Genomic DNA, 9,668 nt, shown 5'->3' on the forward strand with positions numbered 1-9,668 from the left:
AGAGGGAGCCCAGGGCTTGTTCTTTGCTAAAGCTGACAGTGGGCTGTGTTCTGTACCAGACCCAGAAAACCTGGCTGCTGCCTCACAAGAGTTTGCAATCAAAACCAAACAACTCCCAGAAGAACTCATGGGGAACCTCAGATATACTGTAAGTATTACACCTACAGCACCCTATTCCGTAGCTGTGCAAAATACATACCCACTACATGTAGACACACAGTATACATTGCACACAATACCCGCTTCTATATACACAGATCCATACAGTAGCATACACACAACATAGTACAAATCTGAAGGGATGTTAGGAGGGTGCCACAATGAACAAAATCAGATTCATGGTTATTGGTGTAAACATGCGTCTTTGATTAAAAAAAAAAAGTAACAGGTCCAGGACTCATCCATATTCACTATATTCATTTTTTTGTATGTTAAATCCCCATCGTCAACTTTTCATATTTGTCTCTTGAATTATTAGCCCTCCAGGGCAGGAATTGTCTCTTCATGTTTTTACAGTGCCAAGCACACTGCTGGACTCTTTGACACTATTATATAAATGCTTATTAATAACAAGCAACTGTACGAGTTTATTCAGTTTTTCTCTGTAGTAGATGGTACCACTACCTCCCACTCAATTGTTCATGCTCTAACCTGCCATGGTGACTGAGTTGCATTCATAAAGTTTGGAGCAAGCTCTACTATAGTGTTTTAGAATGTATAAAAATGAATGGGAAGTGAGTCATGCTAGTGCACCAAGACCCATCAGAGAAACTCATTGCTAAGGTACAGAAGGGAAGTTAAAAATATCAGCTACCAATCCTCCAGGGAATTATTTGTAGTAATCCCTTGGGTGCTGAAATTCTTTCATAATTTAAATTTTATTTCATTGTACACCATGCTCATTTGTTACTACAAGACTGTTGATGGGTACTAAGCTGCACACTTTGGTTTGCTATCTAAACTATTTTTAAGGAACCTCTCACTGTGATGTATCTAAGAGCCTCAACCTGATGACATTTAATGCTGGTTGGGATTTTTTAGACTAAAATATGGATAGATTTGTTTTGGAAAAAAAATCCATATTTTTAAAAAAAAAGTCAATTTTTGAGCAAATCAATCTCACCAGACTCCTTTTATTCTGGATTACTAATTTCTGAATTTTTACAAAGGTTCCTAATGGAAAATAATTTATATAGAATGTATTTTACTTAACTGGTTAGAAACATACCTGTAAGCAGTCAAGAGTAAGCAGTGATGAGAAGTTGTCCATACAATGCTTCACAAGAGAAAATAAACTTCCCGCAGGAAGGAAAAGGGCTGGATAAACATCCAAAATACAGCATGTCAAAGAGAAGAGACAAATGTATCCCTTGTGTAAATCCATGATAGAGATAGAGGGGTCCTCTGTTCTTGGCAAGGGGTCCTCTGTTCTTCTTTGCAAACATTTCTCACCTCAGCCCTAACAAACACACTACACCAAACACCTCATACAGAATATTTATTCATAAAGAGTAACATGTAAGGAATCTACAGAAAGCTCACAACTTGTCAAGACTCAATCATTGCAAGATGTGTATATGGGTAATATTTAAGGAATATTGTATTTATACTGAAAGTATGCTTTAAGGACTTTTAGCAGAAATTAGCCACCAGGACTTAGTATGTCTCGGGGATAGGGTGACCAGACAGCAAGTGTGAAAAATCGGGACGGCGGTGGGGGGTAATAGGAGTTTATATAAGAAAAAGCCCCAAATATCGGGACTGTCCTTATAAAGTCGGGACATCTGGTCACCCTACTCAGGGATGACCCATTGGAGCAAGGAGTTGTCACCCCTCCCTAGTCAGCGGTGAGGTAATGTGAGGTTCTATTGTCTACCCTTGTCACAACCCAGAACGGTCAATGGAAAACCATCAAAGAATTGCAAACACTCACAACGCCTTGGAGATGAAAAGGAATGTTATAGAAGGCAGGAGATCGCCCTGGCTATGAATAAAGACAAAAGATTCAGTATAAGGGCTGGTCAACACGGGGTGGGAGGGGGTATATCTAAGATACGCAACTTCAGCTACAATAATAGTGTACCTGAAGTCGATGTATCTTAGATCAACTTATAATCACTTACTTCGTGTCCTTGCAGCGCGGGATCGACAGCCACCACTCCCCTGTTGACTTTGCTTCCGCCTCTCACCAAGCTGGAGTTCAGCAGTCGATGGTTGAGTGATCGGGGATCGATTTCTTGCATCTACACTACATGCAATAAATCGATCCCTGATAGATTAATCGCTACCCACTGATCTGGTGGGTAGTGTAGACGTACCCTAAGAATGTAGTGAAAGGTATTCTGTATCCATTCACTGAGAAACCCCATTGGGAGCAAGGAGCTTTCATGAATGAGTGAATCCTGGTTCTTGTAAAATCAGTCATCTTTGCAACAGACTGAATTTAGGGAGAAAGCCTACCTTAGTATATCGGAAAGGTAACTTGATAAGTGTGGACCCACATGCATGCTTTATAAGCAGTTGTTTCCACCACTTCCTCTCATGTCTAGTTCAATCTTTATTTTCTCTTTTGTTTTATTAGACGTGCTCATAAATGCTTTGTGGTTTATGGGAGCAATGGTTTAAGGAAAAACGGGGGTACACTGCACTGTTGGGTGAAGAGGATCTGGAATCTCTGTGAACAGACATTGTCAGGAGAACGATTCAAAGGGAGTTGGGGATTGGGATGCACCTCTTATTAACCTGCAAGGCCAAGTTAGGGCTTGCACAGCCCACAGGAGAAGGACTGGATGGCTGAACAGGTCGTGGTGTTAGGAAGCTGACATCCAACTACCACACCAAACACTCCAACTCACTGGAGACAAGGGGTAACAAGCTGATTCTCAGCACTGGATATCCTGAGAACTGTCAAAAAGTCCTTTGGCTTCAGAGGAGTTACAGAAGGCATGTTGGTACCAGTATGTTTAACATAAAAAAAGATCCACAAGTGTATTTCCAGATGACAGTGTATCTGAATCATGTAATGACTGAAAATTAGAAGTATGTTAATGTTTTGAAATGATGGAAGATGGCAACAAATTGAATAAATCAGTCAACTTCAGGACTATATGTCAAAGACATCTCATCTCACAAGTTTCTAAGTAAATTGGCCTTACATGATATACTGCTATCACCTGCGTGTTAAGGGATTTTTCCAATATTCTGCACATTTTTTCCAAGAGAAGCAATATCAGTTACATTTAAACTTCCTTATGCAATAATACACATTGTTAATAATAATACTTAGCAGTTAATAGTGCTTTATATGTTCAAAGTGATGTAAAACATTAACTGATTAATTAAGTCTTACAAGAGCATTATGCCCATATTACAGATGGGAAAACTGAGGAAAATATGTGAAGTGACTTGCCCAAGGTCATAAACAGCAAGGCTGAGATTTGAATTTAGAATTTTGACCCACAACTGTATGCTTATTCTTCCAGAGCACGTTGCCTCATATTTTTAATCATATATTTCCTTTCATCCAAAGATCTTACGATGCTTTACAAAATTAGGTAAAAATCATCTCTATTTTATGGGCACAAAGAATTTAAGTGACTTGACATGGTCATACAATGATTCAGTGGCAGAGTCAGGAATAGAAGACGGTCCCAGTTCCCTGCTCAATTTATGAGAGGCTATCGCCTCCCTAGAGAAAATAAAGGCAGTTAGCCTGGTTATTCAGTATACTCAAAGGAATGGTCCTGGCTCCCACTGCCATCAATGAGAGTTTTAACAAGGGAGCTGGATTAGGCATAATATGTCACATTTCTAACCAAGTGCCCAAGCTTTGAATTGGTTTATGTCAAATCATCATTCTTCAGAGCTCACATACACTTTACTACCCTGAACTCCTCAACCAATCAATACATACATTCATACACACACACAATTAACTGCAAATGTATATCTAGCCCCATAAGGATACAAGAAAATGCCTGTATAATTCACATAGATGTATTACTAGATCACATTACACACCATTCATATTATAAACATACTGTATAATTCATTTTAGTATTAATGATAAGACTTCTGTGGATTTACAATTTTAATTTACTTATTATGCAAGAAAAATACATTTCTGTTTATTCTTCAACTTTTATAATCTTAAATATGACCTGCAAAGGAAAAAACATGGATTTGTGCTCCCTTTTGTTTCCTTGAGATGTATAAACAAGGCTTGAAACTTTCCAAGGGTTTGGTTTTGTTTGTTTGTTTGTTAGGGGCAGGGCCAGCTCCAATTTTTTTGCCGCCCCAAGCAAAAAAATTTTCCCGCATGACCCCGCCCCAATTCTGCCCCTTCCCCACCGCATTCCAACCCCTTCCCCAAATCCCCAGCCCCGCCTCCTTCCCTGGGTGCACCGCATTTCCCCTCCTATCCATCCCTGGCAGCGTGCTTGGGGGAGGAGGTGAGCTGGGGTGGGGAGCGGTTCCTCTGCCCCCCCCGGGTTACTTCCTGCAACCCTCCCCGCACTCCCCACTGCCACAGCTCTCCTCCACTCTGCCTGCTCCCCTGAGCGTGCTGCTGCCGCTCCACTGCTCCCCCCTCCCTCCCGGGCTTGCACAAAACAGCTGATTCGCATGGCAAGCCTGGGAGGGAGGGAGGGAGAAGAGGAGCAGCGGCGCACTCGGGGGAGCAGGCTGCAGTGGAGCGGAGGTGATCGGGGGGGGGAGCAGTTCCTCTGCCCCCCCAAGGTTACTTCCTGCAGCCCCGGCCCCGCCCCCCCACTGCCGCAGCTCACCTCTGCTCAGGGCCGGCTCCCAGCTTTTTGAGCTCCAAGGAAAAAAAAAAAAAGGAGCTGGAGTGCCACCCCTTGGAAAGTGCCGCCCCAAGCACATGCTTGGAGCGCTGGTGTTTAGAGCCAGCCCTGGTTAGGGGAGCAATGTTTTCTTCCATTTGTTTTTACATAAGAAATTTAAGTTATCAGGATATTATGCTACAATGCTCAGAGTTATGCTAAATGCCTCACAATACTTAGACATTGCATGAGGTCCCTGCCTCAAACAGTTTGCAGAATTGGGGCCTTTGACCATAAAGTGCCTCAAAGAGGTAGATCCCTTTGCAGGATGAGGATCTAAAATAAAACCTATTTTTGATGTCACAGATACCAAGGATGTGAAACCTGGTGAATTGAGGAGGGAATGATTTTTATTCAGGTATCAGAGGGGTAGCCGTGTTAGTCTGGATCTGTAAAAGCAGCAAAGAATCCTGTGGCACCTTATAGACTAACAGACATTTTGGAGCATGAGCTTTCGTGGGTGAATACCCACTTCGTTGGATGCAAGTACTTGCATCCGACGAAGTGGGTATTCACCCACGAAAGCTCATGCTCCAAAACGTCTGTTAGTCTATAAGGTGCCACAGGATTATTTGCTATTTTTATTCAGATTATTTTTAAAAATGTCTTTTTCCTCCATTTGGTTTTACTACCTCAAATCCCTTAGAAAGAATTAGAAGAAAAGATACCTGTGTTAAAGATTCAACAGCCTCCTTTGATGAAGGGTTCAGGAAACTCCCAATCCAATTCTCTCCAAAAGAGACCTCTAGCAATATGGTAAACAAGACTTTATATTCCTGATATTTCTAAGGTAAGAAAATAAACTTCCAGGCTTTTCTACACAATATAAAGAAACAAACAATGGCATAAACTAATTTTTGCCCCCCTCAATATAATATCCCCTTTTCTATGCTGAATTCTTTCTTCAGAAGTGTTCACTTTGTTTGCTAAAGTTTTCCAAGACTCATGGGAGAGAGAGCAGGAAGTCAGACTTTTGGGAAGGGCTAAAAATGTAAAGGTCATTCTCCTCTCTCACACACATACACATACACACACACATTCTTTCTCTCCAAAAATAATACACTATTTGACAGTTTCAGGATTTGGCATGTCCCACTGAAATTTGAAAACTTATGTGAAACTAGGCCATGTCCTGTAACCTCAAACATTTAGCCTAAGAAAACAGCTCTGAAGTCTCCAGCTCCCACCTCAAGTATCACATGACGTCTGTACCAAAGAGGAGACGTATAGGAGGGCTGGGGGTGGAGGGCAGAAGAGAAACTGAAGTGAAATTAGTTTCTTAAACCTGGGGAATAACAATTCAGACTATGTGAACGGCAGGTATTATTTTTCTGGTTAAATGGTTAGTGAAATATTGGATTATGCTCAAAGTGTTTATAATGTGAGAGGGACCGCAAGGTCTCAAAACCGTCTCAAATTCTGCTAAAAAACACCACTGATATAGAGGAAAGAGATGAATGACTCATGCTTAACATCTAGAGTGAATTTAACCTCCCTCACTTTCTCCTAAAATAAATGCCTTTGCCAGCCAAGGTCAAGAAAATCGTGTTAAGTTCAAGCTCAGTATTTCTCATGTTGATGTATCATAACAACACATGCTCATTCACATCAGACATCAATTACAACAGATCCCCTAAGCTGTTTAAGTTCAGCCGTAAGACTTCACTGTAGTACCACTTCTACTCTGCCCTTTCTGGGGAACATACAATTAATCCTGTGTGGTCTAACGAGCTGTGACTCTTTGGTTGGGGTTTTCCCCCCCCATATAAATTGTCTCTATTTTAAAAAGAATAAGTACAGTGCAATACTCAAAACAAAGACAACACAAAATGAAATAAGACAGGCCAATCCCTTCTCATCTTGTGGATGAGAGTAATCCTGTCTATTCAGATGAGCGAGAGGTGGAAGAGTTAGCTACACCAAGCAAAAAATTGTGGTGGTCACTTGACTTTTGCGTATGGCAAAAACCAAGATGACTTTAATTTAATTAATGTACTCTCTACAGGTAGTCATTGAAATTCAATCCTCAGTGTAGGATGGAGTTTTATCCACTGAACACAGTAGGGCATAGCAACCAATACTCCTGTGTTCTATTCTCAGATCTGCCATTGACTCACTATTGCCTTAGGCAAACCATTTAACCTCTCTGTGTGTCCATATACAAAAGAGAGATAATAATGCCTATCTCACAGGGGTGTTGAGAACCTTAATTATTGTTTAAAAAGCTTCTCAGGATCCTACAGAAGTAGAATATTGCTATTCACCCTCTGGCTCCATATTAAAAGATTGATGGTGATTTTCCCAAAAAAATGTTTGTGCACTACCACAGAGAAATAAATGATTGTCAGGTGTGATAAAATAGATTACTCAAACTATCCCCTGCAGTTTCAGAAGGGATGTCAGGTTTTATATGTTGATTGGGCAGATTTTAATACAAGCTAAAAATTGATATATGGTTCACTCACTGGTTCTTTCTGGTTTCTCCACTGATAAGATTTTACCCATAGCCTTGACTTCCTGTTAGTTATGTCATTGTCTGTAAACTCTTAGAGAACTTGATGATTGTTTTCCCAGAACTGCAAGATGCTTGAAACAGGACTATACCAGCTAACATCATTTTACTCCTGGGGGAATTCTGCGCCACTGCCCATGTGCAGAATTTATGTCCCCCACAGATTTCTTTGCTTCCTCACAGAAAAATGATTTTCTGAGGGAGAAGCAGGGGGAAGCCACAAGAGTGGTCATGCGACCCTCTCCAGCAGTATGTTTTGGGTGCCCAGGGCAGTTGGCAGAGAGGTAAATCACTGTGGGGCAGGACTAGGGAAGACCCAGCTGGTGCCTCCTACCCTGTGCCAAGCTCAGCTGCTAGTCTGGCTGGGCTGGGGAGGATGGGACTGCCTCTTCCCCTGAACAGGATCCAGGGCTGGGTGAGACTCACCCCCAGATTTCTCCCCAGGCTGCAGGAAGCTCTGCAAACTCCCCCCCCACCCCAATCGCTCCTCAGCTGCAGGGAGAGGGATCACTCCCCATGCATCCAGACCCCCTCAGACCCAGACCCTCCTGCCAAGCCTCACTCCCCTGTACCCAGAACACGCCACTCCCAACAAGCCTCATTCTCCCTGCACCTGGATCATCCTGATGAGTCACCCAGATCCCCAGCCCACCGAGCCCCAACCTGCTGCACCTCAGATCCCCACCTCACTAAGCCCCACTCCTCTAGCATCTGGACCCCCACACTGAACCCCACCACACACCCAGACAGAGCTCTATCCCTCCCTACATCCAGATCCTCCCCAACATCCCCACTGAGCTCCAACCACCTTCACCTGGACCCCACTGCATTACTTGTAAAAGGGGAGGGGAAAGCTGAACTGGAGCTATTTACCTTTATTTACCAGGTGAGGTCCCTGCTCATCATCATACTATTTAAAATATTACAAATTTCTCTAGTGTTTGGTATTTTAAATATACAGAACATCATAGTAGTTTAATATTATAAAGTTTTCCCATTTTTCTAGTATTTTAAATGTAGTTTAAATAGTCACCCAAATACTCAAAAACTGCTGCAATAAATAGTAGCAGACTATAACAGGATAATTACATTTTAGGACCCTGCATAGGAATGCAAAGTTCTTTTGCTGAGTCATCCTACATAAAGATGCAGGGAACTTATTGTAAAGTTAGAGTGACAGGTGCATCTTGTTAGGTACAGCTAGAATACAAAACATGTATAGAATATAGCTCTGCACAGCAAAGTGAGTTAGAGGAAATTCCAGGGACACTCCAAAAACAGCCATATGCAAGGTGGAGGGAATCTCATTTTGGTTATGAATAATGCCAAACCCCAGAAAGGGGATATGCTTATGTATATACAGAGTACGTATATTGTTCAGAGCCAAATCAGAAGTCAGCTGCTTACACAAACACTTTGTATGGAAAAATTACTGTTCCATGTACACGGCTAATACAAAACATTATAAAATGTTAATGAAGGAAATTGCAAGACAGCTGGAAGATAAAAGATTTATTTTGCTACCTCTATTAGAAGTATTTAGAGATTATTTCTTTAAAAGGGAAGTGTTAGCTAAAAGGCAAGTGTAGAGGTACCAAAGTATAGATTTTTAAGAGGTGTTTTCTTCAAGCTATCACTATTTCACTGATGGTTACTTATACCCTCTTCCAGACCAGTGCAAAATCAATGGGTCAACTGAGCCCAGAGGCAAGAGACCCCATGCCTCTCCCATACCTGCACAGAGAGTTCTTTACCAGTCAGTTCCAGCAAAACAATCAGGCTCAATCAGAGGCAGCCCATGAACGAGACAGGGCTGCATGCTTCGGGAGATCTCTACAGCAAGCAAATGCTTGTGCCCTTTGCCATTTTGACACAGCCACTGTCTCGGAAAATAAATCTAGTTATTTCCATTCATTAGAAACAAGCAGCCCTCACCCCCCTCCATTTGCCAGAGGCAAATGAGGCTGTAACCTGAGCAGCCCAAGATTCCCCAGGCACCGGTCCGGGGAGGGGACTCGCCCAAGCATGGGAATCCCCCTAGCTGTGACTATTACCCCTCCCCCGGTCCGTGCACACCTCCTCCCAGGCCCCACGCGGATCCCGTAATTCCTTCCCCCGGCCTCTGTAGCCCTTGACTTGGGTCCCACAGCAGGTGCCTTATCCCGGCCCAACAGCTCCAGAGCAAGCGGGCGAGGCCGGAACCTCTACTACGAGCACAAGTGGAAGTGGATGGGCGGGCTCTCAAGCCTTCTCAGTAACAGACACACGCCCTGTCCAATAAGCAGCGAGGATCGTGCGGCGCTGGCCAATGGCAA

At 42.7% G+C, this 9,668-nt stretch overlaps 1 protein-coding gene and 1 long non-coding RNA gene across 5 annotated transcripts in view; both read right to left on the reverse strand.

The window, feature by feature from the left end:
* The window catches only part of EEFSEC (eukaryotic elongation factor, selenocysteine-tRNA specific), a 189,932-nt gene that overhangs the window by 169,206 nt on the left and 11,058 nt on the right, over nt 1-9,668 (reverse strand). The window lies entirely within an intron of this gene.
* On the reverse strand, nt 1,235-2,159 carry LOC120409538. The gene is made up of 3 exons (XR_005601331.1): nt 2,124-2,159; nt 1,934-1,984; nt 1,235-1,295 (listed from the first exon to the last, which is right to left on the reverse strand). It is a non-coding gene; the product is annotated as an uncharacterized LOC120409538 (long non-coding RNA).

This window comes from Mauremys reevesii, linkage group 7 (assembly GCF_016161935.1).
Source record: "Mauremys reevesii isolate NIE-2019 linkage group 7, ASM1616193v1, whole genome shotgun sequence".
Lineage (NCBI taxonomy): Eukaryota > Metazoa > Chordata > Testudines > Geoemydidae > Mauremys > Mauremys reevesii.